This window comes from Lithobates pipiens, unplaced genomic scaffold, assembly GCF_037356315.1.
Source record: "Lithobates pipiens isolate NorthernLeopardFrog02 unplaced genomic scaffold, aLitPip1_a1.2 Scaffold_1, whole genome shotgun sequence".
NCBI lineage: Eukaryota > Metazoa > Chordata > Amphibia > Anura > Ranidae > Lithobates > Lithobates pipiens.
Genome location: NW_027507685.1, coordinates 151,352,290 through 151,360,105, shown reverse-complemented (window position 1 = coordinate 151,360,105; position 7,816 = coordinate 151,352,290). Strand labels below are relative to the sequence as shown.

Here is a 7,816-nt window from a genome sequence, read left to right as displayed (position 1 = left end):
TAAAATTCGCCCTCAATATATAAAATGAATTGCCATAGAATTGCTATCTAGTAATTACTAAATAGTGATGGTGTGTGGCCCCAGTGTATAATGAAGGCTTCAAATGGAAAGGGGATTCCATCTGAACAAACAAAACACCAAACTTGTGGTAAAACCCTGATCGCCCAACAGGCACAAACAGTGAACACTAATTATAAAGTGAAAAGGTACAGCATGAACGTCAACCGTGGATGAACTTCACAATATGACTTACCCTTAGGGGAAGAAAGAACAACAAAGGACAGCCAAGTTCTGTACTGTTGGAAGCACAGCACTGAACCCATGTTAGAGCCTGGACTAATTAGTCCTGGTCTCAAAATGGGCCCCACCCTTTCAGCGTCATCATGGTTGAAATCAACCAATGGCTCGCAAAGTGTGAGGGGATGGGGCAGGCCCCTGGATCCCCTCCCATAGTTGCGGCAGATGAAAAACAGTCTCACCACATAAGCACAGCTGAGAGTATCCGCTGTCCATAACGTGGTGGACCCTGCCCATTACTGCGCATCCTCACCGCCAGGGGTGGCGGCAACATGACGCAGGACACGAGGGAGCCAGAAGCATCAAGAGACGCTGAAGATGACGCCAATCCCTCTTGGCTCTAGGGACGAAAGCGGAAGGAGGCATAAACCACTCCATCCGGCGCTGGGGACACTGCTTCCATGGGGAACAGGATCAATTCCCACGGACGGGTCTCGCCCAACAAGAATTGCAGTGGGTAGAAGGTGGAAGAGGGATTGCAGCTCCCATGGGAAAAATGACGCGAGACCTGCTGGGACACGGGGGGGGTGGGGGGAAGGGAAGGGGTGGTAGAGGGGGAAAAAAGGTGGTTAAATAATAAAAGAAAATTGCAAAAACAATAATTCAAATATATATATATATATATATATATATATATATATATTATAGAGAGAGAGAGAGAGATTGATTTTATATATCTCCAAATCCTTTTGGGCATCCAGATTGGTAGGAGGATCATCATGGTGGTAGGTCCCATAACACACACACACACATATATATAGCTCTATCTCCAAAATAATAATAAATACATACAGCCACGTATGTCACAATTGTAACATCCCTAAATGGGTAGAAAGGACTTGAATGAAGTGCCCTCATTCAACCCAGGGACAGGAGTTGCCCTGAGCGAATGTATCCATCTCGTTTCCTTTTGAAGCTCACTCTGTCCCAGTCTCCCCTTTGAGAATCCTGGGGAATATGTTCCAGACATAGGGACATCCAATTTGGCATAGGCATGAAAGTGAGCCTCATGTCTACTTTGTCACCTATGTATTATTACAAAAATAAATAAAAAATTCTTATAATATACCGAAAGTAGATTAGAGTTTCTAAGACTACTATTACTTTCTAAGACTAAAAAAGAAACCTATTACACCAATGGATGTCCTCCAAGTAATGCCCTGATATTATTCCATGGTGAACAGAGGAGTAATAAACTGGGAGAGAGAGTGACCAGATCTAAACATATGATTCCAAAATGTATATAATCAGTCAAAAAATGTGTTTATATAAATATACAGACCCTTATCACAGTAGCTCAAAAAAGGGTAGGGCTTGGTATCTTCCACCATACTGTAACAGACAATGAGTGCTAATGTGAGAAGGGGTGAGGTAGTGTCACAGTATATAATATATATATTGTAATATAAGGACGTCAATATCGTGACCTGCAAACATAGAGGAACATCAAGAGGAACTATAAATAGCCTCATCAGAAAACACACTTAACTATTAAACTACTCAAGCAGATGATGCAGTAGACGGATCAGCTAACCATTTGGCTCGTACGCTATTGTTAACCTTTAAAATCTATATTTCTGATTTATTAATCAGAAGATATGATATGGGTTTAAAAGAGAATTCTATTGACCAGGAAAAGAAAGGTTTAACATAACACCATTTATTAGAGTAAGTTACAGGTCTATCTAATATACACAGAAAATATCTATAGTCTAAGGTCTTACATCAAGGAAGAAAATACTAGGTTGAAATATAATATTTACATGCAGGAATACAAAGTATATTCTCTACGACAGTATATTTAGTCACAAGCATATTCAGTTACAAGCCACACCTTAACCATAATTACCCATCCTTACAGAGTTCCACTCTTGACCACTGGTTCCCAAGAAAGAGACTGTTCCCTCCCCTTGGCTTTGGGTAAATGCCTTCATGCTGATTCCCCATTGGCTGCCTTAGCTTGGATCATGATTGGAGGGCTCACTACATAAGCCGGCCCCCTTTCATGCAAATCCTTGTGACTAGGAAGAAGATTTAATTGGATTTCCCCAGGAACTTAGCAATTGATTATGGTTGCCTCCCTTCATTGCATACCCCAGCATGGGGTCCTTTGAAGTGAGTAGGTGTAGTACAATGCATCTGGGGGAAGGCATTTTACCTGGCTTTCATAGCCAGCCAAATGAGATCTATTTCTAATTAAAATATTTTACAGATATTAATGAAGATTTCACATAAACTCATAAGGCAACACTATCATATTTCCAGAAAGAGGAAAGGTGGGGCCCGTTTTTTCCAACAAAGTGTAATCCTTTTCCTAGCATAAAAAAGGAGTCTGATCAAAGTGTTCTTCGCCACCCTGGGGGCTAATTCCTCCAACAACCCCAATAAACACACCTGCATCATTGGGGTTATGTCAATATCCACTATTTCCTGAATTCCAGAAATTATTTCTATCCAGTATACACTGATTGCGGAGCAGGACCAGAAGATATGTATGAAGTCACCTGAAGCTTGGGTACATCTTTTTTTGCAACCTATAAAGGGTAATGTACGACCTATGGGCAATTTTATATTGTATGAGGCGGTCCCATAAAGAGACAAGAATTTTGAATGGAAAGTCCCACATGTCTTCCCATTCTTCAGAGCCCAGAACTGACCTTTTAGGAGAGGAAACCTGGAGAAGGTGTGCATAGAGGACAGATGTAGGTTTTGTTGTACATTCATAACGCACGATCCTTTCCAAATCAGGTTGTACCACTTGCCTTCATTAGAATTTATTTGGTTCTTGAAAGCATGGGATAACGGCAAATACCGAAATAGGTATTATCAGAAATGTATTTAATCTTGTGCTTGGCCCATATTTTGGGTTCAGGTAGAGCGTAAAAGTGGGGCAGAGTGGGTTTTTTCTACAGGGGAGCAGTTGGAGAAACTGCAAATCGTGGGTATTTTTCAAGAACCAGTCCTGCGATCCAGGCCCGGAGGGTCGTGCGCATGGAGGGAGTCAAATCATATGGAGCTTTAAGGCCCCGCAAGGGTAGGTTTGACAGAGCCTCCATGAAGTGGACCACCGCCGCCTCCAGGACCGCAGTGGGGTTGGATGCATCTTGTATCGGCCACCAAAATGCCGTGACCAGCTGGGCTTGAAGGAAATATTTCTGACCGTCCAGAAATGCCAATACCCCCGTGACACAGGACGCATTGGGCTAGTCAGTTTAAATCTGGGAGGGTTCTGTCCCCAAAGGAATGAGGAGAACATTTTGTTTAATTGCGCAAAGAGCTTGGAATCCATTGTGGGAAGTTGTGAAACAAGTAAGTACATTTGGGGAGTATCTTCATTTTAAGAAGATTCACTCTGCCGACCAGGGATAGAGGGAGGTTCTCCCATGCTTTCAGCTTGTCCTTAACGCTGCGAACAACTGGGTCCAAATTTATGGCACATAAATACCAGCAAAAACATTGCTGCCACATTGTTAATACGAAAGCCACATATCTGCCATGGGGGTCAGTATGAAATGCCTCAACAGCGATGGGAAGGGATTTATCAATCAAAGTCAAAACCCCTTTGGCATATGTAGTGTATGATGTGTGAAAGCCCTTCTGTACCCAATGTTTATTCAGAGCCAGCAGTTTCTGCCCATCATTGTGTCTCCTGGAGAATTAGAATTTGAGGGTTGTATTTCTTTACATACTGGAATAAGAGTGCGTTTTTGAATTTAGAGTTGAGGCCTCTCACTTTCCAGGATATCACTGACATCTCGATCACGTGATACCATGGTCATGAGGGTAAGAGATTAAGAATGGGAGGTCAGAGTCAATTGGATGGGCAGTAATAGAGCACAAGCAAGAGAATTAGCACATAACACATATAGAACTATTGTAAAACTTCCCAAACACATTGTGCCTATCCTACCGGTACCCAGCTTTTCCTAAAAACATATATGGGGGGTCGGAAACTGGCCTATACTCAAAACTGAACATAACCTTTCCCATGTACTAAACCTGAAAACAGAGATTACTGTGGATATCAGCAGTACTTAGTCCAACCACCACACAGGTCAGCACAAAAAAAAAAAGTGGGTCTCACCATCCTAGGGGGTGCAAGTGGGACCGGGTGGGGGAACTGGGAAAGCTCCGCTGGTCTGGGGGATAAAGATAAACCCAGGTAGACAACTCACTGTTGAAAGGGTGGCAGGTAGTCACAAAGGATTCTGCAGGTGTTCAAACTGTCATACTGTCTCCCTCATATTCTAAAGCTGGGAGTTCAGTTCAGGAAGGAATAGCAGAGTACCTTGGCACTTAGGAGCGGATAACTGTAGCAGAATTATAACACATGAGCTGTCAATCAAGGTAAGGAACTCGAACAGTAACATAGTGGTGAAGAAGGAAAAAAAAGAAACATCCCAAAAAGGATGGACCCAGGCCGTTCAAGGTTGCGATGTCAAAAGAGCTCATCACCTGAGGGATCGGTCAGCAGCCATGCTAGGACCCCACCACCTCAGGATTCTCGAAGAGCTTGGTCCGATCCCCATCCACCACTCTGAGCTTGCTGGAATAGAGGAGGCTAAACTTGAGGCTCTGTTCTTGCGGACCTGATCCTATAGGAGCGGAGTCTTTGTTGGATCTCAGGTGAGTAGTCAGGAAAGAGAAGGATCTTAGAGCCTGCCTGGTAGCTGCCAGTATTCGATCTCTGTCCCTGTAATTGAGTAGCTTGAGGAGAAAAGGCAGTGGGGGGGCCCCGGGATAGGAGGGGTGGGGGGGACTCTATGAGCCCTCTCCACCACATAGGTAGGTGGCATAGCAGGGAAATCAAGCAGCTTGGTGAGGAATGATTCTGAAAACTATGCCGGCCTGGGGCCCTCCGTCCCCTCAGGCAGGCCCAGGATGTGGATATTGTTTTTGCTAAGCCTGTTCTCTGTATCAATAGACTTTTCTTGGAGCGCCTTTACCTGTTTCTGCAAGGCATGCAGCTGCCAGGAGATGGCACTAGTGGATTTCTCTGCTCTGTCATCCTGGATCTGAATTTATTCAGATCATGGCATATCAAGCTGATGTCCGTTGGCCAGATAGTCAATTATCACTGTAGGGGGGTCTTTGCACATTTTGATAGCATCATTGCAGGACTTAGCTTCTAGGATGTCTGCGGAAGGCGTCTGTGCAGCTGCTGACATGGTGGGCACAGGTGTCTGTGTGGTCAAGATGGCTGCCACTGCAGAGGACAGGTACTGTGTATTGGCAGGGTTTTTGGAGGATCGTAGTTTTACTGGAGAAAGAGAGGAGCCCGCAAAGTGCCCTGCGACTTCCTGGAACCCAGGGTGTCAATTAGTCTGCTGCGGGATGTGAGAAAGAGCCCAGATAGCTGGCAGGATCAATGGAGGGACCGATCTCTGACAGTGTGCATCCTCTCTGTCTTACATCCACGCCCCCCTGGATCCGCTCTGCTTCTCTGCCCTCAGAGTCCTCTGGAAATCCAATGAAACAGAGGTTGTTCTGCCAGAGAAGGACTTCCGGGTCACCAAGTTTAGAGGCCTTCTGTTGTATGGGACTAAAGTTTCTGCTGCTTCTAAAAAGTATTAAATTGTTGTGGCCCACACAGTTTGTGGTAGATATTTACCCACTTAGTCTGTGGCAGTTATTTTCCCACCCAGTCTGTCACAGCTATTTCCAATGTATGAGGCCATAGAGATGCAAAGGGCTGTACACATGGACCGAATATTGGACGATATCAACCGATTCAATAGAGATCGGATGAAACTTGGCCCGTGTGTACGGGAGCAGGTCCGACAGAATCTGGCCAATACGACACTATCTCTGAGGAAGTCACGTGATTGTGACCTTACACGTGGAGGAGTCAGGTGACAGAGTACTGTGTTTGTGGAACATACGGGAGCTGCTGCACCATCAGATCTTTTAACCCCTTCAGCTCTGGAAGGTTCTAACCCGTTCCTGACCAGGTCATTCTTTGCGATATGGCACTGCGTTGATTTAACTAACAACTGCGCGAACATGCGACGCTGTACCCAAATAAAATTGATGTCCTTTTTTTTCCTACAAATAGAGCTTTATTTTGGTGCTATATAATCACCTCTGTGGTTTTTATTTTTTACACTATAAACAAAAAAGCCCGACAATTTAAAAAAACAATATTACTTTCTGCTATAAAACCTATCCAAAAACATTTTAAAAATCGAATTTCTTCATCAATTTAGGGCAATTTGTATTCTGCTACGTATTTTGGGTAATAAAAAAATTGTATTATTCATCTTCAGTCAGAGCTGCATAGTTTGTTCTTATCTACACTGTCCCCTTACCTGCATAGGCAGCTGTTTGGTAAATGTGAGATAACTCAATAGTTCACACTATTGTGAATTGGATGTGGGTTCTCCTCATCCAATAAGCAATAGCAGGAGATTTTGACCGGCTCTCTATGGAGGCAGTTCACATATCTCCGCTGCGGCTCTGGTGTGAATTTGGGCTGAAATCGGACCTGAAACGGTAAACCAGGACGTTCCGGATCCCTGTTGGGAGCCGCATGCAGCAATGCCGTGAACCGAGCCTTAAAGTGTTCCACCCAAAAGTGGAAGTTCCGCTTTAAGGCCTCCTCCCCAGCTCCTGTTTGTTAAATTGAGGGGGGGGGGGGGGGCGGCAATGTGGGGAACGCCACATTAAAGTAATTGTAAAGGTTAGTTTTTTTAAAATAACAAACATGTTATACTTACCTCCTCTGTGTAAGGGTTTTGCACAGAGTGGCCGATCCTCCTTTTCTGGGGTGGCCCGGTGGTGCTGCTGGCTCCTCCTCTTCATCGGGTGCCCCTACAGAGAACAGCCTTTCATGGGGGCACCCGTGCGGGCACGCTTTCAAGTCCTGCTGCTGCGTCCATTGACACAGACAGCAGAACTCACTGGATTGACAGCAGCGGAAGCCAATGGCTCCTGTTGCTATGAATCTATCCAATGAGGACCTAAAGGAAGTGGCTGGAGCTGCTAGGCTCGTTCTCGTCGCTGGAACGATCGGGTTCAGGTAAGAAAAAGGGGTTCAGCAGCAGCACAGGTTTTTTCACCTTAATGCATAAAATGCAGACACTTTAAAACTCTAATATCACTGTAAGTGGAATATGAGTAAAGGACCACACACACCAAACTATGACCCCATTCTATAATCATTAACACAAACCCTGCCCACAGAGAACCATCAGAGCTCCACCACCCACCTCAGCAACCATCCATGTTCTCCCATGCTGTGTCTACTGTCTTGAAACATACCACGCCCCTCCACCTATCCACCAATCAGGGACTCCGCCGACCAGGAAGCGTCTATGGCACATTCAATGCAACCGCACACGTGAGGCCCAAGCGGATACGCGGATTGGCTGGTGCGGTCGTGGAATGTGAAATCCTCGCTAGCTATTGGCGGTAACCGGTGTCGTTCAGGTCTCAGGTTCGGGTGCGCTGGGCTGGAGGAGACGCTGTCCTTCTGGAGGGGAGAAGCGGTGAGTGCGGAGCGGGGGATGGTTGGGGACGG

The 7,816-nt window shown here is 45.2% G+C and overlaps 1 protein-coding gene across 1 annotated transcript in view; it reads left to right on the top strand.

Annotated features, from left to right (window-relative positions):
• Positions 1 to 7,660: 7,660 nt before the first annotated feature.
• MIGA2 (mitoguardin 2) overlaps positions 7,661 to 7,816 on the top strand; it is an 87,240-nt gene continuing 87,084 nt past the window's right edge. The window contains exon 1 of the mRNA XM_077478523.1: positions 7,661 to 7,784. The gene's annotated coding sequence lies outside the window, so the exon portion shown is untranslated. The remainder of the gene's footprint in view (positions 7,785 to 7,816) is intronic.